This window comes from Eptatretus burgeri, chromosome 15, assembly GCF_056783735.1.
Source record: "Eptatretus burgeri isolate ZD-2024b chromosome 15, Ebu_testis_v1, whole genome shotgun sequence".
In the NCBI taxonomy this organism is placed as follows: domain Eukaryota; kingdom Metazoa; phylum Chordata; class Myxini; order Myxiniformes; family Myxinidae; genus Eptatretus; species Eptatretus burgeri.
Genome location: NC_140975.1, coordinates 40,999,007 through 41,024,435, shown reverse-complemented (window position 1 = coordinate 41,024,435; position 25,429 = coordinate 40,999,007). Strand labels below are relative to the sequence as shown.

General features: G+C 43.0%; 2 long non-coding RNA genes across 6 annotated transcripts in view; one reads left to right on the top strand and one right to left on the bottom strand.

The window, feature by feature from the left end:
* The window catches only part of LOC147012027 (uncharacterized), a 37,659-nt gene extending 32,540 nt beyond the window's left edge, over positions 1-5,119 (bottom strand). For both annotated transcript variants that reach the window (XR_015051893.1, XR_015051894.1), the window contains exons 1-2: positions 4,872-5,119; positions 327-411 (exon numbers count right to left, since the gene is read on the bottom strand). This is a non-coding gene — a long non-coding RNA (uncharacterized LOC147012027). The remainder of the gene's footprint in view (positions 1-326; positions 412-4,871) is intronic.
* A 1,008-nt stretch (positions 5,120-6,127) lies between these two features.
* The window catches only part of LOC147012026 (uncharacterized), a 32,985-nt gene continuing 13,683 nt past the window's right edge, over positions 6,128-25,429 (top strand). For 2 of the 4 annotated variants that reach the window (XR_015051890.1, XR_015051889.1), the window contains exons 1-4: positions 6,626-6,892; positions 19,372-19,548; positions 19,647-19,793; positions 20,903-21,010. This is a non-coding gene — a long non-coding RNA (uncharacterized LOC147012026). Of the gene's footprint in view, positions 6,337-6,625; positions 6,893-7,334; positions 7,692-19,371; positions 19,549-19,646; positions 19,794-20,902; positions 21,011-25,429 lie in introns of those variants that run through there. The other 2 variants (XR_015051892.1, XR_015051891.1) reach the window with 2 other exon arrangements.

Here is a 25,429-nt window from a genome sequence, read left to right as displayed (position 1 = left end):
AATTAATTGAAACTCCCACAATGAAGCTGAGTGTATGGGCTTATCACTTCGCCATCGCAGACAAGTCGGTGATCTTTGTCTTCTACCGCCTCCTTTCTGGTCTTGCATCCTCTACTCTTCCCATGCTTTGCAAACACAAGGAAACACAAGGCTACCACTGAGTTCTGCCATGTTATTCTAAATAACATTCAACAAGTTCTACAAACATGATACTCAGAGGTCTAAAGACTCAAAGACACATTAAAAAATATTTTTTTAAGTGTAATGAGGTGTATTTAGGAATCAATTTCGACATTTATTATCAATTATATATACTAGCAGAGTACCTGCCCTTCAGGCGATCTTGTTCCAAGCATGAAACACGTTCTTCTGACGCATACCTTTATTTAGGTATGTAGGCAACTGACAGCTCTGTATAGGCAAAAAAACAAAATAATAACAACCTGGGTTACATGTCCACATTAGAAGCGACTGTGTTCTTATTATTACTGTATTAATTTATCAATTCAAAATCCCTCAAGGTTCGTTCAAACAAATCTGAAACTGGCGATGTTCACATGTAAAAGGCAGAAGCATTTCTTTACAATTAAAATGGTTACAATAAAAAGAGCATATAGGAATCAGGGTGGACAAGATGGACAATACATAATGGAACAGATCTGGCGGTCGACAGACACAAACAGGGATGATGGGACGCACAATCTTCCACAGTGGAGAAATAAGGCCTAACCACAAATAATGGCACCAAAACCAGACTCTCACGAGAACCAAAGAGGCAGGTGAGGACTTATGACAGGCACGAGTTAGTCTCTTGGTCCACCATGATGCTGATTTGAGCAGGCTCAGGTCGTGCAGGATGGCAGGTTGCGATGAGGAGCATTGCAGAACGATGATGGTGGACACAACACCAACATCTCTCCAAAAGTTCCTTCCCATTGAGGGGAACGGAACAGAGAGTGAGAAAGCGAGAGAGAGCAAGAGAGATGTTATCTATGCAGAAGTCAGTCAGACTCAAACTGGTCTTCAAAACAGTTTTTACCACCTTCTCTCATCTTCCCCCAACCAAAACCACAATATTTTCTACCCCCATTCCACCCCAAACCTTCAAATTCCCTGCTTTCCTTCCTGAAAGTCCCTGTAGTGTCCACCTGGTTTACCCCGTGTACCCCGCCCCATCCCTCTTCCTTCCACAGATCTCATGTCTCTGTTCCCCACTGTTTTTTTCCTTCCCTCCCCCCCCCCTTCTTGTCTCTTGCTCCCCTTGTTGTACATTATGTGTGCTCGCTCTCATACGAGCCTCGACATTGTATCAAATAAATAAAAATAAAAAAACTGAGGAGTGCATACACAGCCACAGCTCTTTCCATCTCTGGGACCGCCCTTTCCATATCTGGGACCGCGCTCATGCACGGCAGGTTTCTCTCATTGGCCACCCACTTCTCCAGGGTGGCGCAATCGTTTTGGCAACCACGCCATGCTCCAGGACTCCACAGCTCACTTCACCACCATGGTCTACAGTCCTCTCGCCAAACAGCCCATGTGATGTCCTTTACAAACGCGGTGCACTTTCCATGTTCCTTTGTGCCTTTGGTCACAAATCCTCCACCTGGCCTCACCTGTTACAGGTTTTACACAACAATTCTAGCCTATCCTGCTCTATAATGAATGCTCACTACCTCATCAGTGCACGTTTGGCAAGACAACTTACCTCTAACTGATTCCTTGATACAAAAGAAAAATTTATCCTACTCGATCACAGTCCATATTATTCTTAACACATTGAGTTATTGATCTCCCCATACTTTTCCATGTCACAATACTTACTCTTACATTGCAAATAATAAATGTTTGGACATGTTTGGACTGTTCTGTATCTCATTCATAGAACTTTCTGACCTCCCCTCACGGCCTCACATTATTCATTTCCCATGAGAGACTTGCAACAAATCGAGTCAACATCGCTGTTTTATATCAGGGATGGTCCTGCCAAGGGATAGAGGTTAACTTTATGCTCAATCCCCGAAGGAAATTCCTAAGATGCAAGTCCAAACACCACATGATGCAAAATATTACATGGATATTTAACCTCCATACTTAGGAGAGAGCATACTTAACCATACTTAACCTGCAGCTGACAGAATAGTTTCGGCCTAGGGGTATGCACACTCACCTTTGAGCTGTCCAGCCCGAGTTTGAATTGAATTGAAGGAGACAGGGCTTTATTCACTAGAAAGAAGGCGGTTGCGATGAGATATGATAGAGATATTTAAGATAATGAAAGGTACAGATAAAATAAGTGAAGATGAATTATTCAACAGAGTAGACAGTGACAGATCCAGGGGCCATAGCTTGAGAGTAAAGGAGAGAAGAGTAAAGATGGTAGTAAGGTTGGGGACTTTCACTCAGAGAGTAGTTAATGCATGGAATGGTCTCCCTGGAATGGTAGTGGCAGCAGAAAAAGTAGTTAAGTTCAAATTAGAATTAGACAGGTACCTGGAAGTTATGGAGATAGAGGGGTATGGGGATGTTGATAAGACTTTTCGGTAGTTTGAGTATTGATGGGTGATTGTGTATGGAGTGCTGTTGGTGGGGGTCTTGTTAAGGGGGGTTGTGTGGTTGATGTGTGTTTTTAACCAAGCCCATGCCTCCCTCTCCGATGGGAAGAAAAGAAAAAAAAAAGTACAATTTTTTCTTTCTTTCATTAATTAAAATGATCTTGGGTTGGTGTGGTGTTCACGCAGGCATGATGGGCTGAATGGCCTCCACCTGTGTTGGATTTCCTTGTTGTTGTCCTTGTTTACCCAGCTATAAACTGTCACCCTGGTGTTTTGCCGTCCAACGGAAGGACCAGTCTACCAGCACTGTTTGTTGGTGACGTTTAACATGCCACGGTGTCTTTCATGAAGATGAGCAGAGTTATCACCGGCACCCTGAAACAAATTACAATTTCTTGCCGAAAACTGAAGGGGCGGGGCACCGCATCAGCGGCATTACCACTCCCCAGTAATGATGCAACCAGCAACTTGGTGCTGCCCACGAACCAACCACCTATCTTACGGAGGAGGGTGTCTCCATGATGCTGCACCCTCTGCGATGCTGCACCTAAACAGCAGCTTCAATCGCATTCGACTGGACGGAATTGAACGCCGAGCCAAAAGTTGATAATTCAGAGACAAGAACACCGACTTGCCTCACATAATAATAATAAAAATAATGATAATCTTCACATGATTTTACAATTTAATCATGTGTTTGGGCAAACGGTCATTTGAAGAGCGGAACGCGTGAGATATACGTTTATAATTATACATTTGTTAAGATGGCAAAAACACATTTTAAGGGCAAACGTGAAATTAACATTTTCTTTCATAATGAAAAACATGAGATATTGTGTCAACAATGACAATCGAATAGGCAACAAATGCGGTTAAGGTTGTCGCTTTGTTACAATGTGTTTTAATCAGCGTTTTCACACGTTTTGTTTGTTTGTTTGTTTGTTTTGCTTTGCTGATAACCTTGATCGGTAAGTCGAGGTATTCCTCCGGCTCACGCTCTGAGAACAGCGGAAAACTAGACCAGTTTTAACCCTTTCAATGGAGTTTTCGATCCTGGTTTGTGAAGACCTGTGTGTGTTTGTGAAGACGTGTGTGTGTGTGTGTGTGTTCGTGAAGTTTGTGAAGACCCAAAACACCAGGGTAACAATGTATCGCTGGGTTACCTGCACTGTGGATGTGTGGAGGTGTTGTAAAATCCTGAATAAAGAAAGCAAAAATAAAAACAACCAACAGGCCATAACTATAGGTCAACATTTTTTTCTGTCCACTACATTTTATCCTGTCCACTACATTTTAGTCTGTCCACTACATTTTAGTCTGTCCACTACATTTTAGTCTGTCCACTGCATTTTATTCTCTCCACTGCATTTTATTCTGTCCACTACATTTTTTTCTGTCCACTGCATTTTAGTCTGTCCACTACATTTTAGTGTGTCCACTACATTTTAGTCTGTCCACTGCATTTTATTCTCTCCACTGCATTTTATTCTGTCCACTACATTTTAGTCTGTCCACTGCATTTTAGTCTGTCCACTGCATTTTATTCTGTCCACAACATTTTAGTGTGTCCACTGCATCTTATTCTGGCCACTGCATTTTATTCTGTCCACTACATTTTAGTCTGTCCACTGCATTTTATTCTGTCCACTGCATTTTAGTCTGTCCACTACATTTTATTCTGTCCACATTTTAGTCTGTCCACTACATTTTATCCTGTCCACTGCATTTTAGTGTGTCCACTGCATTTTATTCTGTCCACTACCTTTTATTCTGTCCACTGCATTTTAGTCTGTCCACTACATTTTATTCTGTCTACATTTTAGTCTGTCCACTACATTTTATTCTGTCCACTGCATTTTAGTCTGTCCACTACATTTTATTCTGTCCACTGCATTTTAGTGTGTCCACTGCATTTTATTCTATCCACTGCATCTTATTCTGGCCACTGCATTTTATTCTGTCCACTACATTTTAGTGTGTCCACTGCATTTTATTCTGTCCACTACCTTTTATTCTGTCCACTGCATTTTATTCTGTCCACTGCATTTTAATCTGTCCACTGCAATATATTCATATAAACGTTGAACAAACAAAGCTTCACGCTGTGGAAACCAAGGCATTGGGGATCATTGGCATCTCCCACGATGAGGCTGAGTCTTTGGGTCTCTCACTCTCTCACCGCAGGCAGGTCAGTGGTCTTTCTGTCCTCTACGATCTTCTCTCCGGTCTGCCCCCCCCCATATTTCCGCAGGGCACTCAAGGTCCGCCAACAACCCCCTTCTGGTAAAACTACCAAAATCACGAATCACTGCTCACCTTCACTCTTTCATTCCTCTTTTTTCCCGCCTTTGGAATAAACTCACAGACTCTCTTCATTCCCATTCTTCCCTCCAGGTCTTCAAAACAGCTGTTCACCACCACCTCTTATCTTCCCCCATCCAAATCCTCGATCTTTTCTACCCCCGTTAATCCACCCAAGCCCACCTCCTTCAAATTCCCTGCTTTCCTTCCTGAAAGTCCCTGTAATGTCCATCTTGTATTCCCCATGTTTCCTCACCCCATCCCTCTCCATTACACAGATCTTCTAATGTCTGTTTCCCATTGTTTGAGACAGTCACGGAACTTTCGTGACGTCATCACGTTGAAGCGCACAATCATGTTGTTTGTTTTGGGGGGAGGTGCGTTTATGATCACGCTATCACGTTTTTAGAGTGGGGGTGGGGGGAGGGTTTGGTGCCGTCGCGTTGTCATGGTTTTAGATGACGTCATCACGTTTGGGCATCGTATTTCCGGTTGCAGTTATTCCGTACATCACGTGTGCATGGACGTTGTCGCATCATGGCGTGTCATCAAATTTGAGCCGATGTTACGTCATCAAATATGGTGTACGTCAATGACGTAAACCTTCGCTAATCCATAAGACCTTCAGGATTCGGTTTAAAACTTCGAAAAATCAAGTAAAAACAGAATCACCGAGAGATTTATAAACACGGACGAGGATCAAATTACCGCTTTGTTTACCAATTCGATTTTTCCGAAGGCAGTTTCAACCTTACGGGGTAATTGGACTTAAACACCTCAAGTCACACACGAACAGGTTATATAACTATAAGTGAGAAAAATTCTCACAAAGTACGGCGACGTGGCGTAGATGCGCGTATAATCACGGAGCAAGATCACCACACAAAGCGCCACCCAAAAGGGTCACGTGACGTCGCGTTGAACTGTTTCAAACCGACATCATTGTCGGACGATGGTTTGGGACCCAAGTCCTCACCTCACGAGGCTGATGAAGAATTATTTAATCTTGGAGCCGTGACTTGAGCTTCACAATAAGACAAAGCGGATCCTGTTCGTCACTTCTGAAGAACCCGAACACTTATTATTATTATTTTTTGGTTTGCCTTGTCGAGGCTCATATGAGAGCAAACACAGAACGCACAGCAAAGGGGGGGGATGAGACAAGAGGGGAGGGAGTGGGAAGGACAAAACAGTGGGGAACAGAGACATTAGGAGATCTGTGTAATGGAGAGGGATGGGGTGGGGAAACATGGGGAATACAAGATGGACATTACAGGGACTTTCAGGAAGGAAAGCAGGGAATTTGAAGGAGGTGGGCTTGGGTGGATTAACGGGGGTAGAAAAGATCGAGGATTTGGATGGGGGATGATAAGAGGTGGTGGTGAACAGCTGTTTTGAAGACCTGGAGGGAAGAATGGGATTGAACAGAGTGAGGTAGTTTATTCCAAAGGCGGGAAAAAAGAGGAATGAAAGAGTGAAGGTGAGCAGTGATTCGTGATTTTGGTAGTTTTACCAGAAGGGGGTTGTTGGCGGACCTTGAGCGCCCTGTGGAAATGTGATGGGGGGATTTTGGCGCCATCTTGTGCTCGCAGGCGGAAGTGTCTTAAACCGACCATTCACTGAGCCCCTTGTATCTCGTTTTAACCAGGTTCAATTCTTCCCGTCACACATTTCCTGTCTGAAATTAATATTCAGTCTTTTAATAGCAACAGCGAACGATGCAATTAAAGACCGGTGTCGGGTCACGTGATAGGAAAAGGTGACGGCAATGGACATTAAGACAACACCGTTTCCATGGAGACCAGGCGTCAGCAATCCGACAAAATGGTGCTGGTGGAGCACACCACCGACATCTGCGCTCTCGATTTGGTTCAATTTCCGACTTGTCCGCAAACTGACTGGGAGAGTCTTCCCAAGCAGAGCGTGTCGATAGAAAGTGCGCCGTCCGTCGAAAGAACGTTAAGCCGGCTGTCTCGTCTGCCAGCATTCGTCGGTGGATGTTAAAGACCTCACGTGGTGTCCTTCGTGAAGAATAGGCGAGTTATCACCGGCACTCGGAACAAATTACAAATTCCCGCCGAAATTAGCCGCATTGGAACCATTTATTTTGAATGTTTGTTTAATTATCTATCTATAATTCCAGCAATCTCTGTGTGGTCTGTCTGTCTGTCTGTAACCGCTGTTTTTCGACAACCACTGGTCCGATCTAATTGAAACTTGCCAGGTATATTGCTGGGGCCCTGTGGATGTGCCTTTTCAAGGTTTTATATTAATCGGACAAGTGTTTCCCAAGTTATGGCCATTTATTGACCAAACCAATGACAGGACACGGTGCTATGACGTCACAATTGCCGTCACAATTCTATTTATTTATTTATTTTGCACGTACGACCATGCACGTACGGGCACGTGAGAGCGAAGGAACGGCCTGTGTGGTTGTTGTTGTTTGAAAGTTTTTGTTTTTTTTACACATACGGCCACGTACGTACGGGCCCGCACTAGTAGTTGATAATTAAGAATATCTAATTGGCATTTAGAATTCCTTCGGTTAATCTTCCCGTAAGGCACTGTTCACTACATCAGGCAGCCAAAGCCTTTCTTCCCCCTTGTTTTCATCAGCGAAATTAATGTTTTCTCCTTTGAAACAAGGAAATTGACATGACGGTATTCTTCTTTCGATTTAGTTCACAAACAATACCCAGCACGTGCTGTCAAGGTGTTTGTGAAATATTTTAGGCCTTGTCCGACATCAAAATCATCGAGTCAGAGATCAGAGCGATTCCATTTTCTTGCCACGGAAGGAACGACCGACTGAGTCAACGACTTCAGTTCAAGGTAACTGGATTTGAAGTTGAAAGCACTATTCGAATGGAAATTGACGAGTTCAAAGAAAGGAAATTTCACATTACAGATGAATTGCTTACTCACTTTGAATGATTACCATCGCCAGCGAAAGTGAACGGACGTTATATTTTTCACTCCTGGTTTGTTTGTGAGCAGGATATCTCAAAAAGTGGTGGACGGATTCGGTCAAAATTTGGTGGACATGTTGGATGAATGACGAGGACGAACTGATTAGATTTTGGTGATGATCCAGAACCAGATACTGGAATTTTTTCAAATTTTTACCTCCACCACTGAAGGTGGACGGTCCAGACAGGTTGCATTTTCATCCATGTTTGTCTGTCTGTTTGCTTGTGAGCAGGATATCTCAAAAAGTTGTGGATGGATTTGGATGAAACTTGGAGGATAGGTTGGGTGTGTGACAAGGGCGAATTGAATAGATTTTGGTGAAGATCCAGATTTGGATATTAAAAGTTCAAAAGTGATTCTTTACCATTGAGAGATAACACCAAAAACGATATACGAGGTCTGTCTAAAAAGTAACGAGACTGAGCCTGCTGTGTGTTCCACTTACACAACTTGAATGAACGGGTTGCGTCACAGTCTTTCGCAACATTCCAACAATATATATGATTGGTGATGGTTGACTGCACTCATTGTGTGATTTCTTTACACGTTGTCCAGTCTGAGTCGTCGCACAATGAGTTGTGAGCAGAGAGCCAATCTGAAGTTTCTTGCCAAGCTTGGCAAAACACATTCCAAATCCTTCGCAATGCTGCAGAAAGTCTACGGGGAAGAAACGATGTCACGTACACGTGCATTTGAATGGCACAAGAGGTTCAAAGAGGGACGAGAGGAGGTTGAAGACGATCCATGGTCTGGAAAACCTTCAACGAGCAGAACGGCGGACAACATCGAGTGTGTGAAGCAGATGGTGCGCACAGACCGTCGACTCACGGTGTGGATGATTGCTGAGGAACTTATTATCAACAAGGACACTGTCTGGAGCATGATCACTGAAAATCTCGAAATGCGCAAGGTATGCACAAAGATGGTCCCCAAGCTGTTGTCCGAGGACCAGAAACAGCAAAGAGTCACTGTCTGTCAAGACATTATCGAGCGTCTCGAGGACGATTCAGACCTGCTCGGGAGAGTCATTACTGGCGATGAATCATGGATATTCGAATACGAGCCCGAGACCAAACGGCAGAGTCGTCAGTGGAAAAGTCTGGCATCACCAAGACCAAAGAAAGTAAGGAAGTCGAAGGTCAAGGTGATGCTCATCGCGTGTTTTTGACATCAAGGGCATCGTCCACTTCGAGTTTCTACCACAGGGCCAAACAGTGGATCAATACGTGTACAAGGAGATCCTCCGGCACCTCATGAGATCAGTCCGGGACAAGAGGAGTGATCTGTGGGAGAACAATGCCTGGGTGCTCCACGATGACAACGCCCTTGCTCACAGTGCCCTGAGCATCCGACAGTTTCGGGTGAAGAGGAACGTGCCAACTCTGGAGCAACCCCCGTATTCGCCAGACTTGGCCCCTTGTGATTTTTTCCTATTCCCCAAGCTCAAGGGGGTGATCAAGGGGACCCCATTTCCTGATGTGGAGGCCATCAAAAGGGCAGTGACGACGGAGCTCCGGAAGATTCCAGAAGACGCCTTTCTGGGGTGCATCGAAGTGTGGAAAAAGAGGATAGACAAGTGTGTGAGACTGGAGGGAAACGATTTTGAAGGGGACAAGCTGTGATTTCAATATATTTTTTGGAATAAAATTTCTGTGAAGTCATTCCCATTACTTTTTAGACGGACCTCATATAGCATTATATCTCAACAAGTTGTGGACGGATTCTGATGAAACTTGGTGGAAGAGTTGGGTAAGATGATAAGAACAAGCCGATTGGATTTTGGTTCAGGTCCAAATTCAGATCCGGCCTATCAGTGGGATACAAAATGTAAACTTTTCAGCCCGACAGAGATATGTGCTCTTCTGAGTGCCGTTATAGTTAAATATTGTGGTAAGCAGAGAAGCAGAACATATGGAAAACAATCAGGTATATATATATATATTTTTTGTTGCGATTCTGGAAGACCCCGGGGAGTTACATCCAACACATAAAGTTTTGATCCATCCGTAGTATTTTGTTTAGTAAGATTAGCTCTCCCCTTGTATCAGTGGAAGAGAAAGATGCGTGGTGAATGTAGTTTGAACTATCTCCATTGTTTTCTTACTCATTCTCCAACTCCCTGCTCGAACCTCATTCTATATACTGGAACCATACTAGAACTAGAACTCCATTCTCAAACTACATTCTCAAGAAATTTCTCCAACATAAATTCATTTGACCAGTGCTTCGACCATCTAAGTGGCAAATCGAGTGCTTTGATCGCTTAAGCGAGGTTGAGAGCAATCACAGTGGGTGGGCATTTGCGTGGGCAACAGAAGCACTGTACAGTCCTTCCACTCACTCTGTCCTCATTGTTTCACCGAACCAAGCAGCAGCCCTGCTCATCACGCTGTGGTGACAAATCAAAATAGCTGGATCACAGCGTGCCAGCTATTCAGTGTGGCAGGATGCCAAAAAGCGGACGTGATTGGCAACAGATGTGGACAATAAGATCCCCCCAGTAGCGCAGTTCATAACCAGCTAGCTCTGTGAGAGATAGAGATAGAGATAGAGCATTCCAGTTCTAAAAGAGTTGGAGTTTAGTTCTGAGTGAGAAGAGAGTCAAACTGAGTCCAGAGAGTGGCATTTCCAAGTGTCATTCCCAAGCATCAGTGCACAGCATCAGTTCAACGAGTCAAGGTGAACCACGCCAGGCACTTAGGAGAATTCAACGGTGAAAAGTACCAGGCAAAACGCAACGCTGAGAAGTACCAGGCGGAACGAGAATAGAGCCGCAGATTTCCAAGCATGATGACTGCCTCCTTCCTGACCAAATGTTCTCAGAACTGACTTCTCTCCTTACACGTCTTTTACACATGCACCTTATATACACGACATCACCAAAAGTATGGGAACACCTGCTTGTCCAACATCTCATTCCAAAATCATGGGCATGACTATGGAGTTGGTCCCCCCTTTACTGCTATAACAGCCTCCACTCTTCTGGGAAGGCTTTCCACTAGATGTTGGAACATTGCTGTGGGAATTTGCTTCCATTCAGCCACAAGGGCATTAGTGAGGTCATGCACTGATGTTGGGTGATTAGGCCTGACTCACACTTGGCGTTTCAATTCTTCCCAAAGGTGCTTGATGGAGTTGGGGTCAAGGCTCTGTGTAGGCCAGTCAAGTTCTTTCACACCAATCTCGACAAACCATTTCTGCATGGATCTCGCTTCCATACATCATGAGGAAACAGGAAAGGGCCTTCCCCAAACTGTAGTCACAAAGTTGGAAGCACAGAATTGTCTAGAATGTCATTGTGTGCTGTAGCATTAAGATTTCCCTTTAGTGGAACTAAGGGGCCTAGACCGAACCATGAAAAACAGCCCCAGACCTTTATTCCTCCTCCAGCAAACTTTGCATTTGGCACTATGCATTCGGGCATGTAGCGTTCTCCTGGCATCTGCCAAACCCAAATTCATCCGTTGGACTGCCAGATGGTGAAGCGTGATTCATCACTCCAGAGAATGCGTTTCCACTACTTCAGAGTCCAATGGCGGTGAACTTTACACCACTCCAGGCCACGCTTGGTATTGTGAATGGTGATCGTAGGCTTGTGTGCAGCTGCTCAGCCATGGAAACCCGTTTCTTGAACCTCTCGATGAACAGTGTTTGTGCTGACATTGCTTCCAGAGGCAGTTTGGAATTCGGTTGTGAATGTTGCGACTGACAACAGACGATTTTTCTGTGCTGCATGCTTCAGCACTTGGCGATCCCGTTCTGTGAGCTTTTGGGGCCTACCACTTCACGGCTGAGCTGTTGTTGCTCATAGACATTTCCACTTCACAATAACAGCACTTACAGTTGCCCAGGGCAGCTTGAGCAGGGCAGAAATTTGATGAACTGACTTGTTGGAAAGGTTGCATCCTATGACGGTGCCACCTTGAAAGTCACTGGGCTCTTCAGTATGGCCCATTCTACTGCCAATGTTTCTCGATGGAGATTGTATGGCTGTATGGTTGATTTTATACACCTGTCAGCAATGGGTGTGGCTGAAATAGCTGAATTCACTAATTAGAAGGTGTGTCCACTTACTTTTGGCCATGTAGTGTATTTGTCTTTCAGTGCACACACTTCATTGACTTGACTGTTGTGGAGCATTAACTGAGTCCACAACAGTTCTTTTCAGAGCTTGCATTACACATACCCACATATACCGCATCTCCCACCTGCACTTCTCAATCACCCCCACCATACAACTTCTTTATTACATGTGAGCCATCCGCCTCATGTACGGGCGAGGCTGGGCTCATGTACACCATATCACACCAACTTCACTTTATCTGTCTATCACCCATGCTTATCATGCTTCCCAGAATGATTGAGGAGATTGAGGATTGAGGAGTGTTGATACGTGGTAAGATTAATGACCAAGGGGCTTGTGTGTTGAAGGTTATTTATTTGTAACACTGATTTTGCTCTGTAAATGACATTTTGCCTGTAAATACTTGCCTTTTACTAAACATGACCAACCATTTCCAATCTGCCCAATGATGTCTTTCTCCATTGGTTAGACAGAGTATGTAAATAGTGGATGGGACATTTGCCCCGCTGTTTCAAGATGGTCATGCAAGGTGACATCCCACTTCAAGGTATCGCTCGGCCGTTCTTGATTTATGGTAGTGGGGCCCAAGAGCACAGTTCCCATTCTGGGGGGATTAATTTGCTGGGAAGTTAACAGAGGAATTGGACGTGAAGACCCCACCGAAATTAGTCATCTCAGATGGTGTCCATGGTTGCTAGCAAACTCGTCATGCTGCAGAGTTATCTGCAGCTCACCGGATTCAGGATCAAAGATCGGGAAGCGTTTTCATGAAGCCCCTTATGACCTGGCTGACGCACCTGTAACAATATGTATATATATATATATATATATATATATATATATATATATATATATATATATATATATATATGTGTGTGTGTGTGTGTGTGTGTGTGTGTGTGTGTGTGTGTGTGTGTGTGTGTGTGTGTGTGTGTGTGTGTGTGTGTGTGTGTGTGTGTGTGTGTATGTTCCGGCATCGATGTTCATCGGCAAGCAAAATCTCAGCTTTGTATGTTGCCCAGAAGGTATCGATCTTTAATTTCAGTCCGTGAGTCATTGAGTGAGTGAGTGGTGAGTCAGTGGTTAGAAAGCTTCACAAAGTGTATGTATATATATATATATATATATATATATATATATATATATATATATATATATATATATATATATATATATCTCTCTCTCTCTCTCTCTCTCTCTCTCTCTCTCTCTCTCTCTCTCTCTCTCTCTCTCTCTCTCTCTCTCTCTCTCTCTCTCTCTCCCTCTCTCCATCTCTCCCTCTCTCCCTCTCTCCCTCTCTCCCTCTCTCCCTCTCTCCCTCTCTCCCTCTCTCCCTCTCTCCCTCTCTTTCTCTCTTTCTCTCTCTGTCTCTCTCAAAAGATCTATTGGAATCTTTCAAACAGGTCGCCTTTGGGTCATGTGTATTGGTGAAAATAATATGTGGTGTAGGATTAATTAAATGAGATTGAAGGGACATCAAGCCAACTGTGCCACCTCCACCTGCAAGTATCCGCTTGTGAACATTACAGGTTTCTGCAAGAGGAGGACATTGTGTGGTGAAATCTTGACTAAATTAAATATTCTGATCTCTGTTGAGAGCTGGAGCAGCATCCTATGATGGAATTCACCAGTCTGTCAAGTATGTCTGCTGGGCTGGCAGAACAGCTTAGACTCCCTGGAGGATGCAAACTCACGACTTAGCTACCTAGTCTGGGTTTGAATCCCATCCCAGCTATAAACTGTCATCCTGGTGTTTTGGAGGCAGGGTGATGCAGCCATGTGTGTGCCATTCCTTGGATGGACATTAAACTGGGCATCCCATCTACTGACACTCGTTGATCCATCCATTGGGACCATCCTCTGTACAGAGCATGGGTGCTGCTGATGCAGTCTCCTGGGCTATCCGGCACAATCCTGGACAGGTCACCACTCCAACACAGCATATTCGAATGGATCAATCATCCCAGCAAGTTGGTACTCATTTTGCAGACCTCATAAGGATGAGAGGCTGAGTCAATCCCACCTCATATTAATTCAACAGCCAAGCAGGATTTGAACTCAGGACACTAGGATCCCAAGTCCACCACCCTAACCATTAAGCCAACACCAGGCATACTAGTTGATGGATGTTAAATTATGATGTCTTTCATGGAGAGAATGTGACCATCGCCGGCACTCTAAACAAGTTACAAATTCCTGTTATCTTCAGTCGAAAGTCAGCTCTGCCCAGATTACTCATGAAAGACTTGGGCCAAAAGGGTTCCCCGGCCGACCTCACAAGAAAGTTGGAATAATTAGGTCTTTTCGAGAAGAAGCAGTAGTAGTAGTAGTAGTAGTAGTAGTAGTAGTAGTAGTAGTAGTAGTAGTAGTAGTAGTAGTAGTAGTAGTAGTAGTAGTAGTAGTAGTAGTCTGGGAAGGCAATGGTAAACCACCCAGGATCATGCTTGCCAAGAAACTGCTCCAGAAGCACCAACACTGTTCAGAGTATGGTACATCATGAAGTTGAAGTAGTAGTTGTAGTAGTCGTAGTGTCCAGGAGTCTAGTGTCTGTCCTGGGTAAATGCTCATCTTGAAACATTCACCACCAGTCATGGGTGCTCTGGTGTCCTCCTCTACCCCACCCCAGAAGGGTAGAAATGACGACTAAGAGGATATGGATGAAATGTAAATTTTATGTAAAGTGGGATGTTTTAATCTTACAAAGTCAAGATCTGATCATGTGAAGTGTATTCACAATGGTTTTTTAAAAGGACACACAAACCTTAACTCCCATGATATTGGACTTTCTGTCCACCTTTACAACCTTCCACGATGTCAGAGCCGTTCGGAGATGTCAAAGCATAAAGTGTAAGGACAACCGTAATACATTTCACCTGCAGTAAAAGCTCGAGGAAATCAAACTATTTTGACAGGGTCATGTCAGTGTAGATTTACCAAGACCAGCTTGGACAATGTTATATCATTACTCTTTGAACCTGATGTTACTCTGCCTGGCACCCACTGCATCTCTGGTGAACAACTTTTATGGAAAAGCACAACTTTCTGTTACAGTTGACGAGGCAGAGGTCAAGTGGTGCGGCTTAAACTACACCATGTGTCAAATCAATAAAGAACGGGTCTTCCTGACAAAGCTGAGTAGAGAATATACATATATATATATATATATATATATATATATATATATATATATATATATATATATATATATATATATATATATATATATATATATATATATATACATATACATATAAGGTGTGTTCAAAAAGTATCCAACCTTAATTTTTCATGCGTAAACAAATGAAGCTAGGGAGGCGTGGTTTGCTGCACGTATGTAGGCGATCCTAATCCGTATGCGTGAATATTTTCCCGCCTGCAGAAGCTGTCAGTCGCCGACAGACCGCCGATGAGTGAGGAAGTGTAAGTGAGCGCCGTTAGATTTTCGTTTTTGACAAAATGACGGAAAAAAACTTGAACAATGCTACTGCATCAAATTTTGTGTAAAGCTTGGCGATTCCCAAGTGGAAACGATCCGCAAGATTCAACAGGCCTTCGGGAACTAAGCAATGGGCACCACACAATAAAAGAGTGGTACAACCGTTTCAAAGATGGTCGCACATCAGTGGAAAGTGAAGCACGTTCTGGTAGGCCCTCAACATACCGAAATGAGATCGTCATTGACCAAGTGAGGACCCTGCTGATGCAGGATCGTCGAATCACGATCAGAGAACTTGCAGACGAGGCGGGCGTTAGCATTGGATCCGTTCATTCCATTGTGACTGAGGATTTGGGCTTAAGAAGAATCTCAGTGAAGTTCGTGCCAAAGCTGCTAACGATCGAGCAGAAGCAACTCTGTTTGGAGATCGCACAGGACATGCTGGAGACTGTGAACAGCGATCCCAACTTCTTCAACACAGTGATCACTGGCGATGAGACCACAGTGATCCGTCATTTTGTCAAAGACGGAAATCCGACGGCGCTCACTAACACTTCCTCACTCATCGGCGGTCTGTCGGCAACTGACAGCTTCTGCAGGCGGGAAAATATTCACTCATATGGATTAGGATCGCCTACATACATGCACCAAACCACCGCCTCCTTAGCTTCATTTGTCTACGCACAAAAATTAAGGTTGGATACTTTTTGAACACACCTCGTATATATATATATATATATATATATATATATATATATATATATATATATATATATATATATATATATATATATACATATACATATATATATATATATACATATACACATATATATATATATATATATATATATATTGTTGTGGCCACGTGTACCGAAACACCAACTTGTCACTCAGGGGGATGAATCCCCGGTTGTCCTCGGAAGAGCCGGACCTGGGGGCCACCGCTCACAATTAACATTGCGGTACGGTGGGTTGTTTTAGAACCACGAACGCCACCCAGTCAACCACGAGTTCCAGTGTCCACCGTCTAATTATTCCATTTAACTGGAGATCACATGGCTACCTGAGCGGGGAGCGCGCCCTTGGCAAAGCACCAATGTTATCTCGATTAGATTTTAATTAGGGTGGCCGAGTGTTGTAACCGCTGGTGCGTGCCGACGATTCTTGGTCAAATCTGTGGTAATTACCTCCCAGTCTATCTCAGTTCGGACAATGCTCGACCAATGGAAGGAAAGGACAAACACGGACAGGTTGGAAATCGACAAATAATTTATTAATAACAAAATAAATGAATAAAAATAACTTTTTATTTGCTGAGGTAAATAAAGAATGAATTTCAAAGCAAAATCAATCAAATTGCCAGGAAAAAGTCAAAGAGCAGATGCTTATCGGGGTTGACTTACTTACAGCTAAACACAGACAAGGGTACCCAACAGATTATTCAGGGGGAGGGTGAGGAATCGTCTCGCTCACCAGAAAGTCGTCCGTGAAGCGAAAACGTCCTGAAATGCGTGTGTGCATATCACGTCCGTCGCCAGCACCCAGCTCCGCCATGCACCCTCTCACGGGGCAGCCTTGAATGTCAGTTGAAGTCTGGAGGGCACCGGGATCGTCCATCGCGGGTTTAGACCCTGGTGTTGTTGGTGACCGACCCGTGCCTCACATGTTGGCGGCGCTGCTCACACCCACACGCTTGCTTGTCGAAGCACTCGGAAGGACGAATTGTCTCGTTGTTGGCGCTAGTCAGACACCCACACGCGCACCACACGCTCACTTGCCCAAGCACTGGGAAGGACAAATTGTCTCGTTATTGGCGCTGGTCAGACACCCACACGCGCACCACATGCTCGCTTGCCGAAGCACTGGGAAGGACGAATTGTCTCGTTGTTGGCGCTGGTCAGACACCCGCTTTCTTCTCGCTTCTCTCGCCCTTTGCTTTTTCCTCTCTCCTTTCGCTTTTTCTTTTTTTTCTCTTTTGCTTTTTCTCCTCACGCTTTTCTCCTCACAGAACGTACCTCCCGTTTGTTTTATATCTCCGAGCCGTCTCCACGGGTGCAGTCTGCCCCAAGCTCACCCCGCCCCACTGGCGCAAGGTTACCATGGCGACCCATGCACTCTCAAAAAAGGCTGGTGTCGGAGCTCACGAAAGATTGTTGCTGAGGAAGAATGGGGGGTGGGCTTCAGAGCTCGTGAAAGAAATGTGTGTAAACGTGTCTGTTGTAAAGAAAAAAGATTCCCATAAGAGAGGGGATCTATCCTTTACCCTTCTCAACGCATCACATTTAAGATCCCATTCGACATGGGGATGGGGCTAATCTGAACATGCATTTAAGGAAATAACTGTCTGAGGACCTGGATGTGTGGATGCATTCACCAGACCGGATTCTGAAATCTGTAACTATATATATATATATATATATATATATATATATATATATATATATATATATATATATATATATATATATATATATATATATATATATATCAGTGCATTTGGAAAACTCACTCTTGTTTCTTGTCGAAGATATTTTTCTCACCCTTATATTGTTGGTTGACAGCATCTTCAGTCTTACAACTTTCTGCAGTCACTAAATGGAGGCATGGGTCAGTTGTTTTTGTTTTATCAAAGTTGAGTCCTCCATCTTTCCCAAAACGTGAGATTTATAAAATTGTTACTATAGGCACATTCGAGTGTGCAATGGTTGAAGCTCAATGCAATCCCATCCCACTGTCCTGGTTACTGGTTGCATGAAACCAAGTGATGTCACAGAGAGTTTAGGGACGTTATCAAAAGAACTCCGTACTCAAGAGTGTGTCTATCTTCAGGATGCACATTTTCCCATTAATTTTTTTTCAGAATTAGTGAGAAGTGACGATTTTCACATCATCAGAATCCGATATAATCAAATTACCATAGACAGTTTTGTTCCCCCTCCCAGACACATTTTGTCTGTTAACCCTTTGCTCTCTACTGCTCTTCTGTGAGCCTTGATGGCTATATTAAAATAAACAATTTTCCATTGGATACTCATTTGTTAGAGCTTTGTACATCTGGCGAAATGGTTATAGACTAGTCAGGATCTTCATGATGCAAGGTTGTCAGTCAATTTCGGTGGTGTAATGGTTTGCTCGGCCTCAGTTGAGTAATGGCTAGAGCGTTCACTCTAAGTCTGGGAGGTCGGTGGTTCAAACCCCAGCTGAATCATACCAAGGATTTCAAAAATGGTACGTGCTGCTTCATTACTCGATGCTTGGCATTAAAACAAAAAAAAAAGGACAAATGGACAGAACATGGACAAATAGCCATAAGTTGGTAATAATAGTGCAGGCTTTGATGGGCCGAATGGCCTCCTCCTGTGTCAAAGTTCATTGTAAAGGAGCTCTTATTATTAATGTGTAATGATTATTAATTATTATTGTTATTATTATTATTATTATTTTATGGAGAGTTGCTAATTTGGCCAGCGTAGAAGCTCAAAGGCCTGATCCTACAAATGATTTAAGTGCTATTTTCAATCCAGTCTACTCCAGGGAATCTTTAACATTTACAATGTAAACAGGGCAGATGGCTTAATGCCCACCAATAAAATACAATGGAAATACTTATAGCAGCGTTTGCAAACTTGTATTGCATCCAAAAGGCAATAATGATCCAATTTGGCTTTTTGAACCATCACATGCCTTTCTCAGCCAATCAGAGGTCTACAAAGACAAGCTGTGGCTACCTTAACAATAATTACTGGGAACTTCACAAAGTTGTATTTGCTGCTAAATAGTGGGGGGGGGGGTTTCTTTGCATATAAGGAGGTAAAGTGAAACAGAATGATCGATGAGATGCAGCAATTCGCACTTTTTGAAACTTGATTTTGGTTTCCCTTAAAACATTTGATGCAATATAGGTCTTTACAAATGTTCAACTTCAAATGTCACCAAACGACATTTATGTGGGATGTGATACTTGCTCTGGAGCAGTCATATGTTATTATGCCATTGTCTCATGCCTTGTTATTCTACAGGTAGGTTTTCCTGGGATCCAGAATCCTCCAAATCATTGGAGCCTTAAGAGCCACCAAATCAAAAGGAATTACAAGGAACTTTGATGCATCAGGAGGCCATTCTGCTCATCATGCTTATGCTACACCAACACCAGACCAAACAAATCTATCTCAGGCCACAAATCCAATCTCAATGAGGTGAGGGGGAAGGTGCCATAAATACAAACATTTTTTTTTTCATGAGAAGTATTTATATTCTTCTTTATTTATTTTTTTTTTTTTGTCGTCGTATGCAGCACAAGACTGCGGGTAGCATCATTGGCTGAGAGTGTGTCTGTGCCGGTGATGCAGTTCCCTCTGCTTGTTAGGGCAGGAATTTGGAATTTGTTCATGGTGTCGACAATAGCTCACCTACTCTTCATGAAAGACACCGATGCTTATAGGTACCTATATCGTTCCATTTTAAACGTATCTACTGTTTCTGCTGCCACTACCTTTCCATTGAGACCATTCCATACATTAACTACTCTCTGAGTGAAAAACCTACTCCCATCTTAACTCTCCTCTTCTTTACTCTCAGGTTATGGCACCTGGTCCTATCACTGTCTACTCTGCTGAAAAACTCCTCTGCACTTACTTTATTTATACCTTTCATTATCTTAAATAACTCCTCATATCTCCTCGAAACCGCCTCCTTTCTAATGTATAACGGAAATTTATTATTTGGTCACAAAAATGGAAAATTGCACTGTCAAACGAAGCTCACAATCTTCGGATATAATATTGTACAATTAATTTCCATGTGCAATTAAAATCATAAATGAAGAAATAAAAAGAACAATAGCAATAGTTCAACAAAAAAAACATTATAAAACTGTCAAAATTGCACAACGAGAGCAATTCAACACACAACTACAATATCGATAAAAAGACGAAAATAAAAGGTATAAAAACAGTGGTTTCAATTTTAAACTTAAAATTAAAAGTTGGTAGAATTCATGATAACACATAAAAAGAAAAATAAGGTTATTGTCCTAAAGCAAGCTTCCACCTCCTCCCAACCCACAAGAATTGAGTCTGGAATAATAAATAATAGGACACAATAAGCACGTAGGTCCAATTCTATTCACAAATTAAGGGAAAATATAAAAATAAATAACAATGTTGAGTTCACTATTCGTCAATTTAATTTCTCCCCCAACACCACCCACCGACCCTTTAATATTTCTGACTTTCATTAAATACAATAACGGAATATGGTAAAAAATAATTTTTTAGGAATCTACTGTTTCTGCACATCAAACTTCTTAACCTCCTACCAGATCTGATCTGTTCATAAAACCTTTAAGTCTCCTTCAGCAACTCCTCATACCTTAGTCTAACTTGCTCCAGGATCAATCGACTAGCTTGACGCTGAACCGTTTCTTTGGCAGCTATGCCATTCCTCAGATATGACGATCAAAACTGAACACAATATTCGAGATGAGGCCTCATTCTAGATGAGGTTAAAATTACCTCTTTTCATTTACAATCTGTCCCCCTACGAATGCAGGACAACTTACAACCCTATGAGCTTACCTACAGCTGCCTGGCACTGTGCTGTCTGCTGACCTCCCATATCCTTATATGTGACACACTGCAAGATTGCTCCTTGCGTTAGGTAATCCCTATTTTCATTATTCTTACTCATCCCCAACCCATTACATTTTATTATGTTAAACTGCATCTGCCAATCTTTTGTTCAATCCATTAAAGTATCTATAAAGATGGTAGGATGGCCTAGAGGTATGCACACGAGCCGCTAAGCTGTCTAGACTGGATCTGAATATCGGCCCAGGCATAAACTGTCATCCTGGTGTATCATAGGCAAGGCGATTCATCATTGTGCAGTGCCGTCCATTGGATGGACATTAAACTGGGTGTCCCATCTGCCAGCCTGAGTTGGTGGATGTTAAAATCCCACCGTGTCCTCGCGAAGAATAGGTGAGCTATTGCCATCATCCTGAACAAATTACAAATTCCTGGTCTAACCTACAAAGGGCATTGGATCAGCAGAACAACCGTGCCGTGCCTCAGACAATTATGCTGCCCCACAGCCTTGTGCTGCATGCGAAAGAAGAAGTAGGTAGACTTCCTCAATCTAATCACCTCCCTTTCTGCTGTTTGCCTTACCTCCCAGCTGGGTGTCGTCCGTAAATTTGGAAGAAGAAGTGAGGAATTCGCCACATTTGATGATCTTCATATATTCGAAAATACATTCGTCCTTATGTCATTCCATTAGCTTTACTGCAACCTCAGCATATACTCTCAACCACTCCTGTTACTGACCATCACTTTGCATTCACTCCCTTCACATTTTACTGTGGGATCTGCATAAGCATGATAAAATTATTAGCGCAAAAGCTTCACAATCACCTGACAAGGCTCTAAAATTACCTTGCAAGTATGTCTCGTGATGCAAGCTATTCCGTCAGCTGGCAAGTTAGGCGAGCTTTAATTACCATCCGTCATACAGTATTACAGAGCAAATTGAGGCTGAAGTTTTTATAAATCAGAAGTTTGAAAAGTACACATTTAGACACCTATTGCGAGCTCTAAAACTAATGCTTTAATTACAGTGGAAATGCCTTGTACATTAAAACTGCAGATGGATGCAAGCAAATGGCATGGTAATTTTATCCTGGTCATGTTACCTCGAGTGTAGGGTTTGTCAGATTGCCTCACTGGTATTCCTCCTAGTCTGTAACTGTAATGGTGGCTCCATGAAGATCTACGACGGGTGAGCTTCGAAAAGATCAGATGAGACGTACCTCCAGATTAACCAGTTTCCACCCGTCATACATCCATAATATACTTGCATTGTCTATGTCACCATGGTAACAATCCATAAACAGGCTTTTTTTTTAAACATAATTTCAGTGGTGGCATGAGCTGGGTTTGTGTAGAACAATATATTTTCGTAAGTTTATGCATAAAAGAGCATTAGATCACTTCCTCATCAGAAATTAAAGGAATATTATTTTTCTTAAATTCTTATTTTATGGCAAAAATCTTGAATTGATGCCTCAGCAGTAAAACCTTGTTGACCATCCTCGATCTCCAATTCGCTTTCCTCCTTGTTTCAATGTATTGCTTTCCTTTTCCTCTTTGTCATTTCCTCATTTTGTGGAATTGCAAACGTTAAGGCAGTTGAGCTTTGCTTGCCTTTCAGCTTTCTTGCTGTTTCTATTTGCAAAACGTTCTTATGGTTCCAGCAGTCCCTGTGGTCATTCGAGGCATCATTAGAGCCTCTGTGGCTATAACTGTGGTCACTAAATTATTTAATGCTCGAGTATCTTTACAAGATTGTTACCCGGCACACATGAAGTGAAAAGCAGGTTAAGCAATTGGTCCGTCCGTCTGTCCATCTTTCTGTCTCATCACTTCATGATCGTGAGTTTATAATCGAGGAACAACTTATTTAAATTGAATGTTAGATTTTGAACATGAATCGGAACATGAATAAAAAGACAAGTTTGCCATTTTAACATACTTTGGCTTTAAATTTGTCCCGACCATGCATGAGCAGAGAGGAGTGAGAATATTTTAATCTGTCTGCCTGTCTGGCAGTCAAACAAAATTGAAAATCATTCCAAACAGGAAACCTACTATTTTTTGAGGACATCATAATGCACACAAACAACAGGCACGAATAACTAATGTAACGTGCTGGATAGGGTAGTGTAATCGACACTGGGTAAAACGGTGGTAAAACCCAAAGTTAATTTATTTATACGCCTTTAAACCTCTTTCTTCCACATGCCTTAGTAGTAGTAAACCTCTTTCAACCTGTATTTAAATTGAATTATATACTTGAACACTGTAGAACACACATAGCCTTCATAATATTTCCAAGAATCTCCAGTTTTGCAGTACTTGGACAAGTTCTATAGGGTGTAGGTGTATGTAATAAGAGCTGTCAAGTACAACCCCTGGGAAGTTGGGGTACCATGTGAAATAGAAGGAGCTTGGTGCAGGCAGTATCAGGGTGAAGAGGCCGCCGATAATGGCTATGTACGATGCCGATTATCCCTGCATTCTCTGGTGATCAGTCAAGCCTCCATATCCTAAAGTGTGACTCAACATCATCTTATTACAGTGTATAAGGGTAGTGTAATAGACTGCCACATTGCCGACTAGCTCTGTCACCTCGCTTTTCAATTAATCTATACTTTGAAGACAAAATAACTTTGATGACCTGAAGAGTGCAGAAACTGAGATATCTCGATAAACTGCCAATGTAACTCATCATCTGTCATTTATCTTTTTCATGAGCCTTGACCTACGTACAAAAGGTTTCAGGCCGTGCATCCTCTGAACGGTAAAATATTGTGGTGATTGGCCCAACCTTATCAGATTGAATTGTGAGGAAGCACCAGTTGAGATTCTAATTCACAATGACAAGACATACTGCATAGAATTGTACATGAGTGTGGTTTGCAAAAATATGGGGTTTATTGAATACGAGGTCAAGGCCCAAGGCTCGTGGAAGAACAAGAACAGTGGAACAGATCATGACGCAGCAGAACGAAAGAAACAGCAGAAAGAGGGGAAACACCAACAGCGGGGTTGACGGACAAAATAGAAGGAGGCGTGGGCAAACAATGGGTGCGGGGAGGATACATGGGGTGGACAAGATTGACACAGAAGCAAACTCTCAAGAAGGAAAAACTAGAAATTTGGAAGGACATGGGATTGGGGTTGGATGGAGGTTGACAGGTGCAGAGAAGATCATGGTTTTGGATTGGGTATGATCGGAGATGATGGTGATCAGCTGTCTTTATGACTTAAGAGGGAAGAATGAGATTGAAGAGATCATGGAAGTTGGTTCCACAGGTGGATCATGGAAGTTGGTTCCATCAAAAAAGAAAGAGGAAAAAGTGAGTGGAGGTCAGCATGATTCTGGATTTTGGGAGTTTCACCAGAAGGGAGTTAATGGCGGACTGTGTGCGCCCTACATAAACCTGGAGGTGGGGGAGACAAAACAAGGAAAGAGCAGGGTGCTCTTTCATTGCATTCTCACTCCCCGCCCCCCGCCCCCACCCTCAACTCCAGACCAGAAAGGAGGTGGTAGAAGACAGATAGACCACCGATCTGTTTGCAATGGGAAAGTGATAGGTCCATAGACTCAGCTTCATCGCTAGAGATTCCAATAAGCTTGAAGACATTGGTCCCCCACAGCATCAAGCCGAGGAAGCTGTTACACAGGGGTGTCAGCCCAGAGTGGGGACTCATATTCTATCTTGCTGTGGATGAAGGCCTTGTAAGTGGATGGGAGTTCAGGTGTGCCAAGAAAAGGACTTTATACGATGCAAGATGCCCAGTAAGCAACTGACTTTGGAAGCCAACTTTGAAATTTGGTTTGCCCAAGAAAGATCATGGCTGACAGTGAGACCCACAAGTTTGAGTGACTGAACTTCCTCAACAACAGACCTATCAGCTTACTTCCAATCATCAGCAAGGTTATGGAATCCATCATCACAGTTGATATGAAATCCTTCATTTTCTCCAACAACCTCATCTCAGATCACCAATTTGGATTCAGACCAGGTCACTCCATGTTGGACATGCTGCTTCTATTCACCAAACAATGGATGGAAGCCCTCAATGTCAGACATGAGATCAGGGCCATCTTTCTTGACATATCTCGTAATTTTGATAGAGTTTGGCGTCTCGCCATATTCTCCAGACTCTCAGCCTATGGCCTCCAAGGCGAACTCCACATTTGCCTCACTGACTTAATGTACTCTCGCAGCCAATGTCTGGCTCTCAATGGAAATCCTTTCATCTCCTCTCCTTATGAAGGCCGAAGTTCCCCAAGGCAGTGTTCTGGGCCCAGTCCTATTCCTGATCTTAATAAATGATCTCTCTGACTCTGAAAAATTCTCTTTTCTATTCGCTGACAACTCCATCCTCTGCCGTGACATCCCTCATCCTTCAAACAGGCAGGCTGCAACCTCTTCCCTCTCTTCGGACCTCAACAAAATCACAAGGTTGTCAAACACTTGGAATATGTCTATCAATCCAGACAAATCTCATG